The sequence below is a fragment of the Pinus tabuliformis genome, chromosome 8 (assembly GCF_031772625.1).
Source record: "Pinus tabuliformis cultivar Carrire ecotype Pingquan chromosome 8, CPIR1, whole genome shotgun sequence".
NCBI classification, from domain to species: domain Eukaryota; kingdom Viridiplantae; phylum Streptophyta; class Pinopsida; order Pinales; family Pinaceae; genus Pinus; species Pinus tabuliformis.
Window position 1 is genome coordinate 813,174,742 of NC_142294.1, and position 26,833 is coordinate 813,201,574.

Here is a 26,833-nt window from a genome sequence, read left to right on the forward strand (position 1 = left end):
CCCAAAAATAAATAAGTTCGTATGCACAGTCCTCTTGAAAAATAAAAAGGCAAAAGAAGAGAAAGGCTTCCTGCATAGAGAGGTTAAACATGCAACTCCACTGGGGTGCTGACCAGGGTCATTGCAAGTGGAGCAATGTGTGTGTTCCTATGTGACTCCGTTGGGGTAATGTGGAGGCCTGCTTACAGAGGAGCAACACGAGAGATTAAAATTTATACTCTCAAAATCTTCAACTCACGAGCTAAACTACCCTTCCCAGATTCAAAGCACTATGATCAAGTTGAAATTTTGATTGTGTTTGACTGAGTTGGCAAAAGGTGAACCACGTTTGTCCATGAGGTAAGTGGGGAAGCTAAAGTAACCCACACAACATTTAAATACTCCCCAAAAGACCAAGGCCTTGTGCTATCAATGAACCAAAATAGAGAAGCGAGAGTTCTACCAGTGTGTTGCCAAGTGTTGTAGCGTCTACAACCACCCTCTAAAATTTTGGCCTACAACAAAATTCGAAGTCTCCCTTGAGATTTTCACTTGATGGTTACATACATTCAAGTTTACTCTATGAGCTCGTGTGAGCCTTCACACCTACCTTGCTTGTTCATTCCATGAAAGATTTTGCATGTTGATGTCAATCTCTTTCTTTCGACCATGTTCTGGTCATGTTGAATGTCTTCGCTTTGTGTGTACATGTTAAGTTAGTTATGAAAACATTTGTTGCACTCACACACAGAATCCCATTCACTGTCGCGCAATCATCATCACGATCGATCAAAGATCAATCAAAAGTGTTGCACTTGTCGCATGCATCGTCTCTCAGTCATGTTGAACATGTGTCTTTGGATGGTTTGAGTCATCTTGTCATCGAGTCATGTGGGTGTGTGTTTACATGATCACATATGCATCTCTCACTCGTTGACACACTTAATCATTTTTCTTAAGGTTTAACGACTAGACTCCTCTCTGACACCCGGACCATCACCCTACCATCGAATAGATCGATTGTCAACCAAAACAACGCAGAAGCATCAAGAATTTCATTTCAAGTTGCATTGCCCATAAGAAATTCAATCAACCTTCATGCTGGCCACCTAGAGAGTTGGACCCGATAGCCACCCCGGGACTGACTCCCCTCAAAAATTGCACAAAGGCTGCTGACTGAAGAAATTTCACAGAGAGGTCGGACAGACACCTAGTGCTGGTTCCTGTCTCCCTCAGAAAATTGTGGTTTTCTAGCGAGTCCTCCTGACAGTCGACCGACTGCTCATCCAGAAAATTGCACAGTTTTCATGTGTAGACCCTCTACTACCTAGAAGTCCACTTAACTCAAAAATTGTGCAAAGATGATCAGCACGCTGACCTCCTAGCATCAGTGCAATTTATCTCACTAGCAGCTCACATTAGTAGTCTACCAGTTCCCTCAAAGAATTGTGCAGTTTTTGTTGCCAAACTCCTAACAACTCACTTTGAGTTCCCTATATGAATTACGTAGTTTCTGCTACCACTGACCCAGCAGCCAGCTATGAGTTCCCTCCAGGAATTGCACAGTTTTTACTACCAAGCTCCTCATCAGTTCCTCCAAAAAACTGCACAAACCCTCTTTGTCAATCTTCCTTGCAGCCCGGCCTTTCCCTCCAAGAAATTGTGCAAATTTTTCTGTCAATCCACGTTGCCCGCTCGTTCCCGAAAATGCACAGATTTGGTTTGCCCTACCTTCCCATAGCCTTGTTCCTCCAAAATTTTATGTATTTTTTCCCTCCAGCCGAGCCAGACCTTGCTGATAGTCGTTGTTGACTCGGATTTCCCATATTCATCACCTAGTGACCCTTGCATAGTTTTCATCAACAGTGCCCAGAGCCATCATCTTACCTCACAACCTTGTTGCCTCTTTGAGTCACCAGCATCCAAAATGATCATGTGTCATGGTAGACTAGGAGGTTTTTATATTTGATGTGGTCTCATCATGAGTTACTGCAGGTATAGGTACACCAACAAACATGAAGCGACGACAAATGGGATGAACGAAGGGAGCACATGCAGAAGGACATGTTCAGCAATGGATGAATGAATGATGCATGTGAAGAGATGTGCTCATGAATGAATGATCATGCAAAGATGTGTTCATGGATAGACATATGAGAAAACATGAAAGATGTGCTCATGGATGGAAGGACAGATGAACATGCACCTTTCGTGAATAAATGAACATGTCAAGCCTTCCAACTTACTAGCAAGGAGGAACATTCCAAAGCATCATCAACCGAACCAATGACCATCGAAGTCTCTGAGCACTTTGGCATGCGGAGGTTAGGTTGTGACACACCATGAAGACATCCAGCACTGAGCAACACTACAACTCGACATGCACTCTAGTAGCAACACAAATGTATTAGCACTATCATGTCGAGTCATGTCATGAGCCATGTCATCCACATCTCTACTGTGGGCCATGTTTTCGATCAATGTAATGTAACGTGGAAGTCCAAGAGATCCACTTGTTGTTCAAAGAGTCATGTAAAGTCGAAAATCCATGGAAGTCAAACAGTCATGAGGGTAGTCGAACAACCACAAGGGTCAATTTCACCCTTGGCTATAAATACCCCCTCATTTGTACATGCAAAGGACTTTTCACCTCAACTCCTCCCACATAGTCAGGAGAGTTTGTAATATTTTCTTTGAGGAGTAAGTAGTGGCTCCAATGCCCCTCACACGGGGTTAGTGATGTATGGTGTAACGATGTGTCTTGGAACTTTCACTTAATTGAGAAGCCTGCTAACATGCCAGTACATTTTCACACATGTATTTTAACTGTTGTATGACTAATCTTAAACACTTGTAATGAATTTTTCTTTAACTTGTGTTGAACACTTGAACTTATTTCGCTTGTTGTAATGCATAATCTCTTAATGAAAGTGTGTTATATATGTTGTTAACATTGTCTCCGTCGTGGTGGCTAGCTCCATGGACATCTGACAGACATTTCAAATAAAACTTGTTGTAGAAATTGTTGCCCTTGTGCAGACTCATCCGCTCAGTGTTGTACGTGTTATCTTCCCTTGTCTGTTGTGACTGCCGCATTTGTGTGGACTGCTCCTCCGGAAGCTCTGCACGTCTTGTTGTTGTGTGTGTTCCTAGCATAGTTGGAGCTTCCTCTCAACCGACTTGGGACTCACTCTCACCCTTCCCATCTACAATGAAATAACCATTGACACAAGTAACACTGGCAATCACAATGCACGTGAAACTCACTTCTCAAAGACAAAGGAGACCACTCTTGTGTGATGACAAGCAAGAGTTGAGGTAAATCCTTAAGACAATGGAAACTGAGCCATCATAACGGATGGGACTCCCACACCAAACGGTGTGAGGTCTTTTGGGACTTCATACCAGGGGTATTCCCTGAATATTGGTGGGTCCAGCACCATCAACACAATCTCAAGTGGTTTCTGCAGATAGCCCTCATGTAGTTCCTTGACCATAAACTCAGAATGGAAGTTTAGTGAATGCAATGATAGAGGTTTATTTTCCATAGTTGTGTAGTATACCACTCCACGCGCAAGTGAATCTCCATCGTTGGGTGCGACATTCAAGATGAGATCATCTATTGACAATTTATTTTCTTTAGGATGAATTGAAGTGAGTTTAGGAATTTTTTGTTTAAATTCTACGTTCTAACTATTGTAACTATGAAAGAGTGATATGGTAGAGAGGTTATGGGCATGGAGAAGTAAAAAACCCTTCTAATTTATTAAACAATATTTGGAAAGTTTTACGCGATTGAATTATAAAGTTTTAGTTTGTAAGTGTGTAATTTATTGTATAAAGAATCAAATGATAATGTTGTTTCTTTATGCAATCACAAGAGAGAATAATCATTCCCCAAAAGAAAAAAGCTAATCTCCTTCTTCTAGTAAGAGGATAAAGGTCAACTTATAGGATGAAAATAATGGTGGTGAAGGTATAAGTGGTCAAGAGACCCATTTTGTATAAACACCATCAAATTCCAAATGATAATATTTGGGCATGACATGATGTGTGTATATTGAAATCATTTTCTATAGGCCACCACATGCCATACTTTCATGTTTAGGGATCAGGTGTCATTTTGTGTATTGAACATGTTGTGTCATTTTCTTAAATATGTACATTTGAGTTGAGTGTTTGTGTGTGTGTATTTATGTATGCATGTATGAATTGAAGTGTATTTTTACTTGATGTTGAAGTGTTTTATTTTTAGGTTGAATTTGCATCTACATAGTGATGATGCAATATTAGCTATTGTGAAGTGAGCATTCTTGATATGTTGTATTGTTAAAGGTGTTTGGATTTGGTTTTTGACGACATATCAATTAAGTATATTCTTTGTGATAAATTGGTTGATGATACAAACAAATTGCAACAAGTTTTATCACTTAGGGAACGCTTCTCCAACTCCATACGAAATATGAAAATCACTTTATTACAATACTTTATGTAATAGAAATATGTTTTTTATCCTCAATTTATATCTTAAATCACCTTAAAAATTCAACCCTATGTTATATAAAATCAACATGAATGACAAATCTTGAAAATTTATTAATCATGAAGAAAATGAAATAAAAAAAACCAAATTTGTAATCACAAAATTTTGGGTAGAAAAATGCTTTATACATATGTAGAAGAAATCAAATACATGCTAATAAATTTATCACAAAATTGGTACAATATCTAGCTCTCCATACTATAGCAAGAAAAAATAGGAAAAACCTTACTAGCCCTAAATATCCACAACAAGCTAGTGTCAACAAACGACAAATCTTCTCTTCACTTCTACAATATTTTAGCACTTATGCTCTTCACACTAGCATTATTTTCTTTCTTAGGGTTTACCAACCCTAGTCATTTTGCATCACACAAGTGCATGGAAATATGGCTTTAGTCCTAGTCTCCATAAATAATTGTCCAGTGTAGGTTTTTTGTACTAAAATCCTTGGCCTTCAACTCTTACATCAACATAAACAAGAACACATGCATGGGACATCATGAAAGATATAGTATCCAACTTGTCTTCTAGGATAGGCATCACACCCTACTCAAGACCCATCAATTTCATCTCACCTTGATATTTTCCTAGCCTCACATCCCATAAGAACATTTTTTTAAAATCATTCATGTTGTTAGCTCCATTTTCCATGTCTTCTTCTAGGTTAGACAATATAGTAGTACAACAAGATCCACCATAGTAATCATCGTAGATCACACTAACTCCATGTTCATCTCTAGGGTCTACATGCATAACATAAATGCTAGAATGAAACGATCAAACCTAAAATTCATATAAAGGAAATCTCACCATAAAACATATGAGACATCTCTCTCTCATGTTTTCTTATTCCACAGTTTTCTCATGCAGCTTAATGCCATTCAACTATGGTTTCATCATGAACAAGCTACCCTCTTTCTCCCTACAAGCTTTAAGACAATACAATTAAAAGGGTAGAATCATGAAAGCATATAAAAGAGCTCTATTTTCCCTTATATATAAATAGGCGAGGGGGGCTAGCATAATAAGGTCATAATTCCTCATTGGGATAAACAACCCTCCTCTAAGATGGTACACTCTTTAACAATTTATTGCAAATATTCCTCTTCCATGGTTTACTAGGAGGGTGTCCTCATGCAAGATGATTCTCCTCTAACTATGTGCCCTGTGTCTCTAATATTTTTTTGATTCGATGAATAGGTTTATAACCACACTTGGAAACATTAAGAAGCACCCCATCATATTGGAATGATAAATTATTTTACTAGATATTTATCTTTCCACATTGCATTTCCTTTCACATCATAAAAATCTATTTTCATGCACTTGATATATTTGTCAATAGCTATACATGTAAGAGAAATACTTGTGGTTTGGATTGGGGAGTGATACAATTTTCATCCATTCCCTCTAGTAGTAGATTACTTATTATTATTTCTTAAATATAATGATTCATTAATGCACCACCATAAATCATGTATTAATAAATTACAAAATTTTACACCCTTTTATGAATTTGCAACAAGAATCATTTTATTGTTATCTTATGTGTGTAATAAATTTCCGACTTTTTCTTAATGGTATTCATAACATATAATATTTGTGCTTGGATACTCACATATGAATACCTAAGAAATGTCCCTTCTACAATTTATGAATATGTCATTTTAATGCATGACCCATCTAATGATGATACCATATCACTCAACTAATATAGTAACATCATGGAGCATATCTCTCGAGCCACTTTTACTTCGACCGAGATGTGGGACCTAGCTTGGATGTACAGTATTTGGGTGGGTTTCTTAAGCAGCCTATCACATTGGTCTCTAGTCCTTGGCACCTTTTGTTCATAGATATATAAATGAAAAATGAGAAATGTATATAAATTATACTCTTTATAGTTTTTTGCAAAATCCAGCCTCTTGTGCAAAATTTCCATGAGACTCTACTAAACAATACCATAACTCCATATATCCCCATATAAATAACTTTTCTTCCTATGAAATCCTATGAGGGGGGTTCCCCTAGTTGTAACCTCATGCTATGAGTCCAACATAATTAAAAGTATACCAATTAGAGTGATATATTGTATTTTACACCTGGTTCCATCTCACTTTCTTAATAATGTGATTTTGTGCGTGGGAATTAAAAGTAGACCAAGTAGAAAATTGAGTTCAGTGAGCTATGGAAAGTGTGATTTTCCAAGGCCCATGAAAGAATATTACTCACTATACCTTGAGTTATTATTTTTTTTTTAAAACGCCTTTTTGTGCAAAATTGTATTATCCTTTATTGAGAAAACCCTAGCTTCAAATATCCTCATGCTGGAATTCTTTTTATTGTTGTAGACACCTAAGGTTTGATTGGAGGGTGAAAAGAAAAGTCTCATTGTAGTCTAGAATAAGGTGAACATTTCAGTATTGCATAAAGGAGCAAGGTCTCAATCAAAGCGTGTCAAGACTGATAAATAATATTTGGGGTTTTAGCCAATGACAAAGTTTATTTCATTGGTTAAAATATATATCAAGCCCATTAGCATTCATATATATACTGAATAATACTTGCATAGAAGTAAACAAATACATCACACATAATTTAACATGAGATATGGTTATTTTTAAAGTAGGCACACATTTATAATCTCATTCATTCATAAAACACATATATAGTTTCCCACAACCATATCTACTTATTTATTAAATCTAGTTAAACATTACATGGACAGATCATAATAACTCAGAAAGATATGTTCAAAAATTCTCTAAGGACCCTTATTATAGACTTAGGATTATGACAAGATCACATTGAAAGACTTATGCCAATTACAAATTCTCATTCCAGTAACATAATTACCTTCTTCTAATATATTTTTTGGCCCTTTGAAATTATCCACACTCGCTTGATGTCGTCCACTTTAACCATCTTGATGAGATCCATATCTTCTTTGTCAACATTTTCTTGATCTCTCATTTTTATCAGTGTGTTTCTTCTTTCGCTGATTTGAAAAATTATAATGTAACTTCGCGATCTTTTTCTTGTTTCTTTTGCCTTTTCTACTGATGTTTTCCAACCAAACTAACCATTCATTTTGTCGACTTGTGCCACTGTTTTCTTCCAAAAATTTTCACATAAGTGAAGGATCCAATAGGACCTGACCAAGATAAATTAACTTGACATCGAGTCAATATTTTTCTTTTATTCTCACTCCCTCTTGTTATTTCACAATTGATGTTTATCCTTTCTATACCTATGCATACATGTCTCCTTCAAATGGAGGACCAAACTCTATAATAGACTCCAAAACTTTACAGTGGAAACAACTATACATATCCAATTTTTCTTTCAATGTCCCAGTTAATGTAGAGGTTTTATCAATAAACTATTGGGTTGTCTTTGTGGCTAGCTTCACTAGATGTGTAGTGACAAAGGAATTTAAACCCCAACTATTTAGATTTTCAGGTCCGCAAAAGGGGAATAAACAATGCATATGTGGCCCGCCCGATATTCCATGATGCCCGCCATGAAGCTAGACAAGCACAGACGATAATAGAGAGACATGCCTCTCACCTGGACCCACCAACCTACATGATGCATCTGGGCCATTGAGCTGCCTGGACAGATCCCACGGTTGAGGAACATATCGGATGGAAAAGAAGCCCAGAGAATACCCATCTTATGAGGGCAGTATTCTCTCTCCTACTATAGCCATGTGTTGCATGTTGAGTGGCATTGAGCTCAAATCAGTGAAACCACTCCTGGTGTTGAGAGCTTCCAATAATCCGTAAACCACCTTGAGGGTGGTATTGACACAGCAGGTTGTTATGAGGAAAGTTTCGAGTCCACTGAGGAAGCAAAGACTCTATCCTGAACCAATCGAACTGCAATTTGACTCTCCACCCTTGATCCTTAGTCGCTTGATCCAATGGATGGGGGGAGTCTCCTTTTGAAGAGAACTAGGAGGGATTCCCACTGTCTGAGCACCCGAAAACCTGTAGCCCAACCACGCCGGTTCACTGTAACCATTGTCAACAATTATGTACCTATGGTGGGACTCTGTTGTACCTTCTCAATAAATTCTCTTCATCCCCTATTTCCACCGAGAAAAACTGAGATGATTTGTATTAGGAGAAAGTTTAGAAAAAATCCACAAGCTTCCGAGCAACTTCCACCCAAGAAATCTATGTCTGAGTTGTTCTAGGCTGAAATAGCTAACAAAGGCCAGCGTACCATTTTCAAAATTACCTCTCGACAACCACTTCATATTAAATGTGTATCGACTAAAGCCAACCTCTGTAACTATTGACAATCTCTGTGATGATATATCTCTTGGTCCTCATTTGCCTGGTTGAGACAATCATCCCTCAATATGCCCTGAGGAACCTCTTACCATCTATATTTATTGATGTTTTTAGTGTAAAGAGCCCCTTTATTAGCAAGTATGTCCACCAATTTATTGGTCGTCCTTTGCACATGTGCGAAACTTAAGGTTCTCATGTTCTCTAGGTGGAGATGAATTCTTTGATATACCTGAAGCAGCCTCCAATGTCTCGAGACCTTTTCCAAAACTGAACCACAACATATTCTCTTAACCAAATTGATGATCAACTCAGAATCAACTTCAATTATGATATTTTGAAGATTTTCGTGCTTCAGGAATTTTATACATTGCTCAAGTTCCATTAGCTCTGCCATATTGTTTGTGGCTCTTCCCAAATTAAAATGAAAAATGTATTGTATGCAGCCCTTTTCATCCCTTAACACACCACCATAACCAGATATACTCATATTTCCTTTTGAGGCCCCATCTATGTTACATTTCATTAATCCCTGAGGGGGAGGATGCCAAAATTCTTTCTCAGTGACCAGGTTCTTTACCATCTTGTTCTTGCCCTAAGGAATAAGCCCCTGCATACCCAACTGAAGAAGTATCTGCATATCATCATTTGAAGGGCGATTTTTAGGGGATGTTTGCACTAAAGTCCCAATCATCTCCTTAAGTTTTCTTAAGATTTTTTCCATGATGCTTTGGGAGGAAATTTTTTTATTTTTGAAGATTCTATTATTGCGATCTTTCTAGACATTCCATATTAGGAAGCTTGGAGTTAAAGCCCAAGCTCTATTTATTGTTTCATAATCAGAGAAGTTTCTTCTCCAGTTGCTAAGGGTATTGGTAATGCTTCCTCTGTCCCTGTCTGTTTGTCTGAAAATTAGGGCAATGCCATCCCACAACGTGGAGGTAAATATGCAGGCATTAAGGAGGTGCTCCATTGTCTCCTCTTGTGACTCACATAGCTGGCATCTGGATGGGCCTAAAACGCCTCTTCTCTGGATGTTCTCCAAAGTTAGAATTTTCTTATGATGTACTAGCCACATGAATAGTTTGGTTTTCATCCATGCTTGGTTCTTCCAGAGATTCTTCCAAACCCAAACCAGTTTTGTAGAATCAAGCTCTAGGACTAAGTGCTTTGCCTCTTTAAGGTTAAAGGTGCCTTCATTATTATTTCCCCATCTAAGTTGGTCATGATCAGTTGATATCAGTATTTTTCTTTGATCCAGAATTGCTATTAGAACATCAACCTTTGCTTTTTGGGGGCTCTCATCCCTGTATTCCATTTTCTTCCAGGTTCTCCATTTTCCTTCACTACTTGTCTGATCCCAAAAATATTTTACCCTTAGTAACCCTTTGGTGTCAGTATCAATCTTGAGATCCACAAAGTCCTCTCTTAATAGTTTAGGTTCCTGTTGCCATTTATCCTCCCAAAACCATGCCAGGTCTCCCACTCTAATTTCCCAGAAGCTATTCTTTTCAACTATGACTCTATTCCCCAAGCTTTATTCCATATGTGGGAGCCTTTTATGGTACTAGACATCCTTATGTGGTCCTTGTTTTGCCAATTACTTGTGTATTTCTCTTTCCAAATTCGAGCCCACGGAGCATCTGAATCTTTTATCCATCTCCACCATAATTTTGCCCCTAAAACTTTGTTTAGCACTTTAGGATCATCCAGTCCAAGACCTCTTTAGTTTTTAGGTTTACAAATTGTTTCCCAGGCTACCAAGGCCCACTTCTTCCTTTCCTCCCATTTACCCCAAAGAAAATCTCTTTGAATATTTCTACATTGTTGCATAACTCCTTTTGGAGCTTGAAGGGTTGAAAACATGAATATGGGGATTGTTTGAAGGACAACTTTTGTAAGCACCAATCAGCCTGCCAAGTTCAAAGATATGATTGTCCATTTTCGAGTCTTGTCCTGCAGCTTATTAATCACTGGCTCCCAAACAGTCTTCTTCAGAGGTTTGTCTATATGTGGTATTCCCAAATATTTGGAAGGTAGCATATCTCTTTGAAAGCCGAGAATTATGGAGATATTCCACTGAATAGCAATGTTAGTCTTAAAAAAGAAAATCTTTGATTTGGAGACGCTTACCTGTGTACCCGCTGCCATAGAAAGGTCACTCAAGATTTGTTTATAAGCGAGTGATTCTTTGACCGTGGGAATGCCCTATAGCATGGTATCATCTACAAATTGTTGATGGGTCAAAGTCTGCCTGTTCTCGGAAATTTTGAGGCCCTGGATCTTACCTACTTCTTTAGCAGACTTGATGGTTCGTCCAAGTCCTTCCATCATGAGAATAAAGAGAGAGGGGGAGAGAGGATCTCCCTGCCTGAGGCCTCTTGAAGGTTTAAATGTCTTAGATGGAGAACCATTAACTAGAATTGAATAACTAGAGGAAGTCACCAGGGCCATTACCCATCTTACTCCATTGTGGTCAAATCCAAAAGCTAGAAGGACCTTCCTAATATAGATCCAGTTTAACTTATCATAAGCCTTTTCTAGGTCCAATTGCATAATCATTCCCACCTGTCTATTACTCATCAATGAATGAACCACCTCATGTGCTTGAATGATATTATTGAGAATTTTCTGCCCTCCACATATCCCATTTTCTCCATAGAAACCAGAGTAGGAAGAAGCGGTTTATTTCTGTTGGCAATGATTTTGGATATTATTTTATACACCACATTACATAAAGCCATATGTCTGAATCTGTCTAGAGTCATAGCATTGTCCTATTTGGGAATCAAGGAGATGAAGGATGTATTGAGAACCTTCAATATGGTTCTATTATTCTTGGAGTCCTCCACTACATTCAAAATATCTTGCTTGACAATATTCTAGCATGATTTAAAGAAATCTACATTGAAACCATCTGGGCCTGGTGCTTTTCCATTTTGCATTTCTTTGATGAATTCACTAGCCTCCTATTCATTCACCGACCTATTAAGATTGTAATTATATTCTCTTGTTACTAGCTTAGGAATGTGCTTTGTGAAGTCCCTGATAAATTGTGATCTATCTAAGATGGGTTCCTATGCTATGCTTTGAAAATGTTGAACCAACACAACTTTATGGGTGTTGAGAAGTTGGCCTCTCAAGTCCTTGATCGTTGAGATCCTGTTGTGAGACCTATGCTCCATTGTAGATCTATGGAAAAACCTTGTGTTTCTCTCCCCTTCTTTTAGCCATTAAACTCTTGATTTTTGTCTCCAAAATATTTCCTCTTGTTTACATAAGTCCTCCCAATCCTGTTGATGCTTCTTGGCTTGTTCATTTCTTTCCCAATCAAAGCCATCTGTGATAAGGGTTTGATTAAGTTCCTGCATTTTTCTTTCAACATCTTTTTTCGCTTCAAAAATATTGCCAAACTCATTCTTATTCCAATCTTTGAGCCTGAGCTTCGTGTGTTTCAATCTTTTGTGTAATAGAAACATTCTTGTTCCCTGGATCTGCAGATCTTATTTCCACCATTTTTCAATGTCGTTAATAAATTATCTATGGGTAAGCCAGATATTTTCAAATCTAAAAGGTCTGTTCTTTGAGGTTCCAATGCCAGTAACCTCAAATTGAATAGGCCAATGGTCCGAGCCACCAAAGGGGAGAATTCTCACTGTCATATCAAGGTCTGTGAGCATAAGGTCCTCTGAGATTATGAACCTGTCTAACTTTGAGGCTACTTGAGACTCTCCTCCTCTTTTGTTGTTCCAGGTAAAGAGGCCATTACTTTTATCTGTGTCAACTAGCTTCATGTTGTCTATAAAATTTTGAAATGCTATAGACACTCTGCTTATAGTTCTTGTTCAACCTTTTTTTTTCTAACAGGGATTTGATCATGTTAAAGTCCCCGCCCAGAATCCATGGTATTCTTGAATGTCTATCTATTAGATCCTCTAGAGAAGTGAGTAGCCTAAGTTTATCATCAGGTCTATGAGGACCATAAATGTTTGTGATTAAATAAATCTCCCTGTCTCCCACGGTCTGAATAACCACTCATAAATAATTCCTAGATGCCTCTGCATCCACTATGGCAATCTTTTGGGGGTTCCAAAGTGTAAGAATGCTCCTGCTATTTTATCTGCCTTGACTTCTAGCAATTCATATCTATTGAGCCATTTGTTGTGTATTTCTCTTATTTTTTGAATTGAACATTTAGTTTCCTAGATAAAAATCATATCAGGAGCTTCTTCTTTCATTCTATTGTTAAGAATCCTTTGTTTCCTTTTACTTCCTAGACCTCTAATATTCCAAGATGTGAACTTCATTAAGAAAGATTTGTAAAGGAGTAGCTGGTTAGATATTTCATCTTACCTGAATCTATCATCAGTTTTCCACATTCCATTAGTAGCTCATTTTGTTTTTTTTCTGCTGTTCCTTCCTGTTTCTTCCTTGTTGTTTTCATGGTTTTCACGCCTTCATTGTCCTGCATTTTGAGGTTTCTTTTCCCTCCCAACCCTTTAGCCTAAGTTCTTCATAAAAATAGCTGTTGTGCTCTATTAAACTCCTCTTGAGGCAGTGAATCCACACCTCCCATGGTTCCCTGTTTCAAGAATCTTTCCAGATCTAGGTGTTCTCTTTCGAGAATATCCTGCAGTTCATGATCCTCCATTTCCACCTCACTCAGGGTCATTTCTTGGTCCATTTCTAGTTCCATGTTGCTCAACATAGTCCCATTTTGCTGGTTAATGTCCTGTGTCTTCTCACTATTTTCTTCCTTTTCCTTCTCCCTTGGGCTACCCTCCATGACCTGATCTACCTTTGTTACCTCTTCCTCTTCTTCTAGTACTTTGTACCTATTTGGACTTGCCCATTGCCCTTCTGTGTGGTTTTTCTTTTGCAACCTTTTACCTCCCTTTCCTCTATTTCCCACTTTATGAAAGCTTTTAGTGTCTTTCCCTACTGTAACTTTACTTCTACTCTATGTTTTGTTGAGAGGGCATTCCGTGAATAGATGCCCGTGTTCATGGCACTTGTGACATCTAAAAGGAATATGCTCATAATCCATTATTTTCACCCATTCTTCATCAAAAAATTCCAGGATCACCTCATCCGGTAGTGCTCCAGAGAGGTCCATCTCCACACATATACGGGTGAAGGAGGTGTACTTTCCCCTTCTGGTTGCCTGAGATATTTTAACAAAACACCCTAATTTATTTCCTATTGTTGATAAAGATTTTGGTTTCTAGTAATCTAAAGGTAAAGAGTAGAGTTGTACCCAAACTAGGACCGAAGTGAAAGTCTCGCGCTTCAGGAAAAAATTCATCATCCAAGGCCGCATATAGAGGCCTGCAGCTACATAGAAGTAGGGCCCTCCTTCAAACACCCTATCTTTATCCTCGATGCTAGTAAATACTACAGTAAAGAAACCCTTTGACCCAAGATGTAGGTCTATATCCCCTTTAAGTTTCCAGTTATATTTAATCCACACCTGTAGTGCCTTCTTTGTGGGTAATAACTCCATGAATTTATAAATGATAGCATAAGTCCTCATGTGATCCCTATGTGTGTGCAGTGCTGGATCACTTAATACCACTCTCGTTGTGACTGTGGTCTTAGGCTTACATGGACCCTTTTATTTTTTGTTTTTTGCTTCTTGTTTCTTGTCCTCTTCCTCTTTTTCTTTTAATTTGTCTTCCTCCCTTTTATTATTATGCTCTTGTGCATTGTCAATGTTCCCTTTCCCTCCTCCTGAAAGACCTTTTTCAACCTCTAGTAGTTTCTTGCCTCGACTGGAGACTGTCCGACTATAGGAGGGAGTGGAGCTCCCCCCTTTACGCCCCTCCATGGCATTCAACCCCTGAATAATTTTTGTAAACCCTAGCTCTTAAGAGTCATCACCTTCCTCTCTTCCCTTGTTCTAGTATCATTAAGTTTCTATTATATTAATATTATTATAATAATACAAACTCATAATAATATTATATTATTATTATTATTATTATTATTATTCATAGGGTTTAATATTTTTAATATTTATCTTAGGGTTTGTATACATAGCATTAATTATTATGAGTATTTAGGATTATTAATAACTATATAAATATTAACAACCAAATTATTTATATATATTATTGTATAAATATTATATTAATATTATAATAATTATATAAACTCCTAATATATATTAATTAATAATAAGAATAGCTCATAATAATAATTAGATTATCATTATATTATTTAAAAAATCTAATAATATAAAATTATAAAAAAAATAAAAACAATTATATTGTAATATTATTATAATAAAAATATATAATAATAATAATAATAATAATAATAATAATAATTATATATATTATATTATTATAATAATATACAAATATAATAATAATATATTCATTGTTTAATTCAAAATCATTCGAAAAATATTTCGAAAAAAAGATAAGGCAAGTATATCGGAAATGAAAATATAAAAGAAATGGAGAAATATATCGGATTTTACAAAGGAAAAGAAAGGAACAAGTCTTAAAACATTAACATCGGACCCGATAATATATATGCCATATTTTATAATGACGGTGGGTCTGAAACAATGTAAACCACTTATATTACGTGTATATGACTCCGCCGATTGCGATATGGGTGGGCCAGACCCGAAATAATATATACAACTTGTTTAAAAGTTCGGCAGGTCTGCTGTATTGAAAGCCCTTTATATGCATGCATATGGGTTCCACCGATCACGATTTGTGATGACGGACCCAAAACGATATGTATTATTGTTTTATAATTGCGGCGGGTCTGTAAGACAACATATTTTATATATATATGAAAGTGCCGATTGCGATGAGGGTTCCGGACCCGTTAGTTTATACGCTATATTTTATATGACTTAGCATGTCCGTCTTATCGCGGGTTCAAAAAACTCTTATTGATATTCATATATATTTTGGTTTACGCTCTTTGATATGAATTTCTGTTATGAAAGATTATAATAAAAACGTCGAACTTAGAGTATATATGTATTATATTTTAAAGCCCAGTGGGTCTGCAATCATCATATAACACTTTATATATATGACATGCCAATTACGGCCCGAATCTCATAGAGTTAAATATTATGTTATATAAGTCTCGCGGGTCCGCAAGGCATGCAAAAAGGCAATTTTCAAGTTATAAGCTAGTTTCGAGTCGAGTAAAAGTGATGGATGGTTTTTAATGGAATCAACCCATTTCCACTCAACACTTAACACGTAGCAGTCAGCTGGAGAGAGGAAACTACCCATTTTAGGCAAGTATTCTTTGGGCTTATGTCCCACCCGAAAACTTTTGTAGATTGTGTGGCCTGAAAGGTGTAGATCAACGGCAGGGATGAATCGGCAGGAAGTATACCTTGGGAATTGTGTTGATCTCGTATTGGAAGTGAAAAATCATGTTTTATTATATTTTGTTTATAAAAGATATATGCATAATTCCAAATATTTTCATAGTTATTGCGACCGCATGCATAAGTTAAGCTTTACAGGGGTTTTAAGGCTTAAAGGCCTATATGTAATGCTCCAATAGTGTAAAAGCCCCGATAAAGTTATATGGATCCAATTTAATGTAAGCCCATGATTGAAAGGCTCAAGGCCTAAAGAAATGCTTCCGATAGGCTTAGTGGGCCATAACCCACAGGCCTCAAGATCGATATTTTTTTAAGGAAATCGATTTTGGTTAACCCCCAAGATCTCTTTTCATCAAAAACCTAAGATAAACAAAAGGGACTAATATTATAAACATGAGGAACTAATAAACTCAATGCTTTAATATTATAAACCCAAGGAATTATTGAAGCCAATGGATACACATTAAAAATCTAAGGGATCAAGAAGTGCAACGGATTGATATTACAAATACAAGAGATTAATAAAAATGACCATGATTGATATTATAAAACCCAAGTTAATAATAAACCCAAAGGATTAATACTAAAACTCCAAGGGATTATGAACCTAAGGAAATAATATTAAACCCAAGGGACTAATATTATAAACCCAACATTGGTAAACCCTAACATAAATATTAGATAGACTAAAATAAACATGGTTTATTTTCATGGTGAGAGAATCCTTCTCACCATGTGACATTCAACCATGGTTGACCATGGTTGTCTATGATTGAAAATGGTTGACCATGATAGATATTATAAACCTAAGGGAATAATAAACCCAAGGGATTAATATTATAAATCTAAAGGAATAATAAACAAAAGGAAAATACTAAAACCCCAAGGGTTTATGAACCCAAGGAAATAATATTAAACCCATGGGACTAATATTATAAACCCAACATTGTTAAACCCAAATATAAACACTACAAACACTAAAATAAACATGGTTTATTTTCATGGTGAGTCAATCTCTATGAAAATGTGACATTCAACCAAGGGACTAATATTATAAAACCAACATTGGTAAACCCAAATCTAAATACTGCAAACACTAAAATAAACATGGTTTATTTGGATGGTGAGACAATTCTTGTCACAATGCGACATTCAACCATGATTGACCATGTTTGGCTAAGATTGAAAATGGTTTAAAATGATTGATATTATAAACCAAACACAATAATGAACCCAAGGGATTGATATTATAAACCCAAATGAACAATAAACCCAATGGATTAATACTAAAATCCCAAGGGATTATGAACCCAATGGAATAATATTAAACCAAAGGGCCTAATAGTATAGACCCAACAACATTGAAGCATGGGACTAATATTATAAACCCAACATTGCTAAACCCAAATATAAATGCTACAAACACTAAAATAAACATGGTTTATTTTGATGGTGAGACAATTCTTGTCACAATGTCGCATTCAACCATGATTGACCATGTTTGGCTATGATTGGAATTAGTTTACAATAATTGAAATTATAAACCAAATAGAATAATGAACCCAAGGGATTGATATTATAAACCCAAATGAACAATAAACCCATGTGGTTAATATTATAACCCTAATGAACAATAAACCCAAGGGATTAATACTAAAATCCCAAAGGATTATAAACCTAAGGGAATAATAAACCCAAGGTGTTGATATAATAAACCCAAAGGAATAATAAACCAAAGGGATTATTATTTATTTTCATGGTGAGACAATCATTGTCACAATGTGACACTGAACCGTGGTTGGCTATGATTGACAATGGTTTACCATGATCGATATTATTAACTGAAGGGAATAGTAAACCCAAGGGATTGATATTATAAAACTAAAGGAATAGTAAACAAATGGATCAATACTAAAACCCCAAGGGTTTATGAAAACCCATGGGACTAAGATTATAAACCTAACATTGTTAAACCCAAATATAAACACTACAAACACTAAAATAAACATGGTTTATTTTCATCTTTGTCAAAATGCGACATTCAACCAAGGGACTAATATTATAAAACCAACATTGGTAAACCCAAATATAAATAGTAGAAACAATAAAATAAACATGTTTTATTTTGATGGTGAGACAATTCTTGTCACAATGCAACATTCAACCATGATTGACCATGTTTGGCTATGATTGAAAATGGTTTATAGTGATTGATATTATAAACCAAATCCAATAATGAACCCAAGGGATTGATATTATAAACTCAAATGAACAATAAACCCAAGGGATTAATACTAAAACCCCAATGAATAATAAACCCAATGGATTAATACTAAAATCCCAAGGGATTATGAACCCAATGGAATAATATTAAACTGAAGGGCCTAATAGTATAGACCCTACAACGTTGAAGCATGAGACTAATACTATAAACCCAACAATCGTGAATCCAAATATAAATACTACAAGCACTAAAATAAACATGGTTTATTTTGATGGTGAGACAATTATTTTCACAATGCGACATTCAACCATGATTGAACATGTTTGGCTATGATTGGCAATGGTTTAAAATGATTGATATTATAAACCCAAATGAACAATAAACCCAAGGGATTAATACTAAAACCCCAATGAAAAATAAACCCAAGGGATTAATAATAAAACCCCAAGGGATTATAAAACAAAGGGAATAATAAACCCAAGTTATTGATATAATAAACCCAAAGGAATAATAAACCCAAGGGATTATCAAGATATCATATGGCACCTCCTTATATTGCAGGGAGGAGGGAGACTCATTGGTTCTGGAAAAGTTTGGGAATCCCTTCCATGATATTTGCGATTGATGCGAAATTTTGTTTAGTTTGGTGTTGCTTATGCCTCCATTCCAAGCTACTGAGGTGGAGGGTTTTCTAGATGGAGATATTCTCTGTTGGATCTTCCAAGTAATCTATCAATTCCTCCTCCATAACTATATTTTCTAGACACTGTTGAGCCTTTCAAGGGAGTAAACAATAAATTCATCATGGAAAAATACCTTTTAACATGGGGATAGTGTGAAAACCCTAACCCCCACCTAGCCACAATGCACAACATAAACTCGTTGATCCATTAGGGAGGACCACCGACTAGGGCTTTTATATGTAAACATCTAAAGAGCACTGACATCATTCCAACACTTATCTTATTCTCATTGTAGTTGTAGTCATGGTGAAGCGTGCCAAAATACTTCAAAATCCATTAGAGAAGACCACATACAATCTGCTTTGTCTGCATAAATAGGTATATTTTAATCACGTTCAAGAAAGCCCAAACCCTATCTAAAACATGTCATTTCAATAGTGGCGATGATGCTAACCAATGAACCTAAGATATTTAAAACATTAATTTAAGATGAAATAATAATTTTCTATTAAGATTATCATTTTTGTATTAAGTATTTTTTTCTTAAAATTTTATTTTATGTTAAGCCCTTTTTCAATCCCACTTACATTTGGCACTTCAAGGCCCTTTTTTTCCTAAAATTTTATCATATCCCAACTCTTCCTTCCTTTAGTGCATCCATGCAAGTTTGAGTCTTCTATTATGTGTGATCTAGGGTCCTGAGAAGTTTCAGGTTCCTCTTCTCTATACTATGTGTGGTCTAGGGTCTTGAGGCACCACAACAAGAGGAAGATTTTCATCAAACCACCCGTAAAGACTCTACAATGAAAATGCTCCAAATCAAGCCATCGTGATCATTCTGATGTAGCATCCGAGAGACGCATGGCAAGAGCACTCTCAAATGAAAATGCTCCACATCGAGCCATCCTTGAGTACTCTGTTGTAGAATCCGATATGTGCGAGACAAGAGGAAGCTCTGCTTTGAGCCACCCCTAAGCACTCTGCAACATAACCACACCTCGAGTGCTTCTACTACTTAAGTATGTTCAACGCCCTCTCTGGATTGAAGGAAGTAGGTAGGAGAGAAACTTCATAGCAATGGTGCCCATGTGGGAACCCTTTGTTTTTTACACAAAAAATTCAGGGTATTGAATTTTACAACTTTGTGGGCTATAGACATGTACTGAATGTGTCTTCCTTGGGAGGTGGGGCTCCAAAGTAGCCCTCACAAGTAGTATGATTTAGATAACATAAAGAATCCATGGTGAAAATTGTATCAAGGATCGTGGGTTGGTTGCACCTCAACACACTGGTTTAGATTAACAAGTGAGGCAATCGCTACTTCACCAGAACAATCAATATGGATGGAGCTTGAAAGTACTATTTTTTCTCTCTTCATATTAATTCTTAGATGTAAGAATCTTGTTCATATAAAATTCATGTCTATTGACTTCGGAAACAAAACAATATTGTATAGAAATAATGAGAGACTAAAGTTTGAACAAACGCTTGGCAAAATTAATATTTGTTGGATTACTACAATTCACAAATCAACTGCAACAAGTTGAATATCATTGTTGAATTTTAACTCTCATGGTTTCTCATTGGTTCTTGGATCAAAAAAGGAATTTTATCGATGTACACTGAATAGGCACCTAAAATAGGGTTTCATTATATTTCCTTAGGAGCAACTTAGCCTCCCAAAATGGTACACTGATATCTACCTATACATTGGAAAATACCAATTTTTTTTATTTATATGTCAAATGTTAAGGCTCAAGCTTGACTCCACATGTTCACTTTACCTTGGCATAGGAGTCCCTCTATTCAAATATTTCTTCAATTCCTACTACTGAAAAAAAGGAAAATTATCATCACGTGGCCAATAATAGAGACAGAGCATGCAAATGGGTTGTTAGCAGATAATTCTGCTGAGATTCACATGGAAAATCATTGGTTAGGGTTGACACTTTTCGTTCTACAAATAAGAATTTCAACCCTACAAAGCATCATGCTAATATTAAATGAAAGGCCAAAACTTGTAAGGATTGCATAAAGCCCAAGCAATCAATCTCTCCACGCAAAAAGCTCACAAAATTTCTAAGTTCTCTCTTTATGGCCGTGGTACTATTATCACTCCTACAGATCTCCAAGGCTAAGGAAGAGTCCAGTTGAAGTAACCACAAACCAATCTTTTGACTTGGTAGCTAGCCCTAACAAGCCAAAGAGGGCTTTCTCCAAAGGATTACAGCCAAGAGGGATGGATGGATTAGGTTTTTAGGCTAGATATAGTAGCTCATGCTTTTCTTGATTTGATTTTGTTGGGGTAGTCACTAGATGAGTGAATTAGGTTAGAGAGTGAACTAGTTGAGGGCAAAAGAATTTTAGAATTGCAGACATCTCATGGGGCAAGGTAGGAAATTTATTTTAATACTTTCATAGTATAGTGATGAGATGGCCTAGACTAGTGAGGTGCTAAAAAGAGAATGAAGACCATGAAATCTTTTTAAATTGAAGAAATGAAACAATATATGATAATTTTCTCAAAATAGAGCATACAAGACAAATTCTACTTATCACACCTTGAATATCAAACATATTTAGAGTGGAATGGATCATGAAAGGAACAAAACATTTACACATATGAAACTGAAGAAGACACAAGATAAAAATACCATGCCACATGAATCCCACCAAAATAGTTGCAACTCATCCAATATATTCAATGCCAAAGTCTAAAAGCTATTACAACTTCCAAGAGAGTCCAACCCTTGTCTATGGTGAAGAAAGGGACTATATAGACATGAAACCACTTCCCCTCATCCTTAGGGGTCAAATCCATGAGGTGAGGAAGATATTACACAAAAATCTGAACTGATAGCTAAATTGTAGGATGGTCCAAGTGACTCATTCCTGTCTTAAGTGAAACTAATTCATTATACCTTATCTTCTGATTTACCTAATGCATTTACACTAGGTAATAGTAAGACATGATAATTACATCCAATTTGATCATTTACATAGGTAAAAATCATCCTTTTCCAAGGTTAAAGTCAAAAAAAGAGAGAAACTCAGAAAATTAGAGAAGACTGTTAAATACGCCCTTTCTTTTTGAAATGCACCCTCAAAGTTCAAGACTGCTTTTGGGTGCCTTCCCGGTGTCAAAATTTGGTCCAAGATAGCTTGTTTTAAAGCCCTTACAGTTTACTTTCTAGAAATATATTCAGTTTTCAAGTTGAAGCTCCTCTTCCATATCAAAAATTGAATCTCCAAAGACTAGTAAACGCACAACGCCCAAGCTAGAAATGAGGCAAAAAGATGGTTTTTTGGTGGTTTTTGACCTTTTTGATTGACCTATTTGTCTCCAAATGCTTAGCAAATGCACGGGGAGCATGTAATCATCAATCTTAATCTAATTATGCTCACATTTTTCTCATTAGATACTCGAAAAAAGAGTGCAAAACCCTAGGTGTGCTCATTTGACCTTTTTACTTCGCTAAAAAAGCATCAGAAAACACAGAAATTCGCAACTTGCAAAATTTTCTCAAAACTTGTCAAAATTGGTGGGTTGGTGGTTGATCATGTTTTGGAGGCATGGAGTGATGCCTCGGCAAGAATTTCTAGCCTTCTTTTCTCCTCTTGCTTGGTCAAGGCTTCAATTTTTGCATGGGCTCTTTTGAGCTTGGCTCATGCAATTTTGCTTCTCATGGCATAATACTTTGCCATCCTTCTCTGCATATCATTGTCCTTTTTTTCCTTGACTAGTTTCTCAAGATGATTATTTACCATCTTGAGCCAATATTCTTGGTTCTCATTCATCATTTTCACACAATGTTCATTTAAAGTGAGTTGATTAGCTAGTTTAGCTTCTTTCTATTTTTCTATCTCCAATGCTCTTTTTAGGCCTCTAGTCCTTCGCCCTCTTCTTGGCACATGTTCCCCCAACTAGTCTTCATATTCTCCATATGCTTCATCAAGTAAAATCTTGGCCTTTTCAACCTGTCTCTTTTCCTTGATGAGTTGAATGTCTAGGAGCTCATTTTTTACCTCAAATTGCCTGTTCTCCTACTCATAGTATGAAATAATGTATTTGGCTCTTTGCAACTTGACTTGTAGCTCTCATATTAGTGCATTATTCTCTTTAATGAAAACTGATGTGCTCTCATTGTCATCATGCTCATTTAGGTCTACTAATTGAAAATCATGCTCTGTCTCATGGAGGTCCTCCTGCTGCTGTTGGATCTCTACCTCTATCACTTTTTCCTTGCCCTTTTGTACCTACTTTGCTGATGAAGAAGGTAAGGCCCCTCCCACAATCTATGGGGTGAACACATGCCAATGCCCTCTCTGGTAGGTATGTGTCAAGGTAACTAAACCAACCCTTTTAGGCTTTCTCCTCTCACCATGCTCAATGTGCTCTTACTCATTGCCTTCACCTTTGCCAGGTGAATCAATAGGCTCATGAAATGGGGATGATGGAGGTGATGGTGTGGCTGACTCATCAGATGAAGATGAATGATGTATGGGCTAAGGTGGAGGAATGGAGGTGGATGGATGAGATGATGAAGGTGCTTCTTGGCCATGCTGAATAGGTGGGGAGTGAAAATCTCATTGGATATACAGGTGTCCCATGCAATGTTACGCTAGTCAAGGTAATGGGGGACTATCATCTTGATGAGGGAGTGGTGAAAGATACTACATTTGATGATCATAATCTTTCTTTTTTGCAATGAATGGCATATTTTCATTGCTCTGGTAAATATAGTAGGGTATATTGAGCAATTTGACTCTTGTGAAATGCATGAGTAGCTCGATATGATAGTAATAAAGCCTAGAAAACCTACCCTCACAAGTAAAGTACTACATGATGATTTTCAATATGGGAGCATACTTGTCTAAGAGGTAAGAGAAAGGAAAAATCCTCTTTCTATCATTCTTGTACATTGGCTTAAGATATGGCTCATAATAGAAATGATCCAATTCTCCTTGTTTAAATCAATTTTCCCCAACATTTGGGATCCCAGAGGCAGCTGATATGATAGCAGGAGATATAATGAAGGTGACACCAACAAGGGTTACCTGGCTATCATGGAGGTTGGTGATGAACAATTTGGTCAACAGAGGATGATGTTGGATCCTTTGTACTTTCTCACAAAACTCAAAAAAGCCCACATGCTTAAAGACTATCACAATGATGGGAGATGCCATGAGTTCTCTGGTATTGGTTGGCTCATGTATAATGATTCTACCTCCTTTCTTAGATAACCTCCTCTCCTATCTTTCTTCCTCACTATAACTTTTGTTCTCTTCCTCTTCCATGAGTTATTGGAGTCAAACCCTAGGGAGATATGAAATTGGATGTAGGTGCAGATGGTGTGAGGAAAATTGAGGAGATGGAAATGGGGATGTGTGATATGAGGGAGGTGATAGGGGGTAGTTTTGAAATGTAGGAATGGTAGTGGGATGCTAGGAAATGAAATTTAGGAATGGGATTATGCTACTAGGGTTTTGAACTTAGTAGGACACTAAAAAGCAATGAAACACCATATAAATCAACTGTGGAGGAGAGGAATGATATAATTTAACCTACTTGCTTGTTAGAGCATGTTGTTGGAACATTTTGAATCTTGGAGCAATGTAGTGCGTTTTGGGCAATTTCTGGATGTTCTCGGGCAAAGGCGCAGCAATATGGTCAAACACGCCCTCTCTTAAGAGGCGCAAAACACCCTTAGGAAATGCACTGAGTTTTAAGGAAAACACACAGTACCAGTGCTAAACATGCCCTCTAGTTTCAAAATGCACCCTCTCCCCATGTTTTTCCCAATTTCTCTAAAATTCTCTTTTGTTTAGGAGGTTTTGAGAGTGTAGGAGTGCAAATGAAGATTGAATTGATGTCTTTGAGGGCTTTTGTATTTGAATGGGTTTAATTTATGCTTTGAAAATCCATTTTCAAATGTTCATGTCACTTTTCAAGTTTTCACACTAATGCTCTTTGACTTCTAATTTTTTCTCTATAGGTGGATGATGTTGAGCTTTTGGCAATGGAATTGAGTAAAGAACTAAAATGGTGACTTATTACATATGATAAACATAAAATTACATAAATAAAATAAGAAATATTACATCTCTTTTGAAATAAAAATTACAAACTGGAATAAATTCCTTACTTAACATCAAATTTGGAACTTCAACAACCATGGTTACATGCTTTTAAACCCTTATTTATCTGAAAAAAGGGATATTATTTTCTTCTCTCTCATACATTGCTAGCCTTATGTAGTGATATGGTGCTTTATTGGACATTGGGAAAATGAGACCTAGGTAACCAAATGGAACCTTGAATTACTGAACTTCAAGTGGACTTGTCTGACATAAAAAAATGATGAAATGAGCCATTATAGTCAATGGAGGCTCAACAAGACACATGAAGGTGGGCCAATACATACAAATTTTTGAGAGGGGAGTGTGATTTTTTATTTTTGGCTACCATCAATGAGTAAAGTTTTACATGATGACCTAGGTCGAATGATAAAAATTTCAAATGGGACACTAATATGATATAAAAGAGGATTTTTGATCACTGATGGAGGTATGAAAATACTAATCTAACATCAGCCTTATTTGGGGATGGAAACTCCTTGGAGGTGTCAAGAACACTCTAGACAAAGTTCCTAACCATATGGGTCAATACAGTAAAAAAAAATCAAATTGGAATGCATGAGTAAATGATGACAACTCAAATAACTCAAATTGACTCAAGACTGACTCAAAACTAACTTAATTGACTAAGGACTGGATAATGTAAATGGAAAAAAAATCAATGAAGCTCCATGGCCTTCATTTCGAGATCCGAACTCCAATGATCTTCTACTTCACATTTGCAGAAAATTTAAAATGTATGTACAATGAAACTAGGACAATTCAAAAAAGATAATGCTTTAGGAGCCTACCATTGGTTGGTCCTCCTAAGCATGGTTCTCCATTCATCTCATCCAACACGAAATAATTTTGTCCCTAGAAAGCTAAAATCTGATAAGGGCCTTTCCATAAGTTCTTGAATTTGCCATGTTTACCTTGTCTTCATTTATGGCATCCCAACGATGTACCACATCTCCAATTTTGAAATCATCTTCCTTTGTTTTCCGGTCATAGATCCTCTTTATTCTTTCATGGAGCTTGGAGGTGTTTTGAAATCCCTCATCCTGTGTCTACTATAAGTGAATCATTCGATTGATCTGGCACTAAATATCATTCTCTTCACTTCCTGCTTCTTGTAATAATTTCATGACCAATACTACTAAAGATGTAGGAAAAATTGTATCTACTCCACACACAATATGAAAAGGAGAAAGCCCAAGAGGTTTATTACTACTCACTCGATCTGCCCAAAATGCATTGATCATATTTTGTGCCAATTCTTTTTGTTAGCCTCCAATAGTTTCTTGATGATATTTATTAAGGATTTATTGGAGGACTCTGCCAAACCATTTCCTTGCGGATAGTATGTTGTAGAATGTCCCAACTTTATGTTGTACTTGTCACAAAACTCAGTCATCTTTTTGGACTTGAATGTTGTCGTGTTGTCCATGATAATCTTATTAGGACAACCAGAACGGGACAATATATTAGTTTCTAAAAACTGAATGATAACTTAATCAGTTACTTGCTTGGATTGGATTGCTTCGATTCACTTTGTAAAGTAGTCTATAACTGTCAATATCCACTTGTGTTGTGCAGATGATGATGGATTAATTTTAC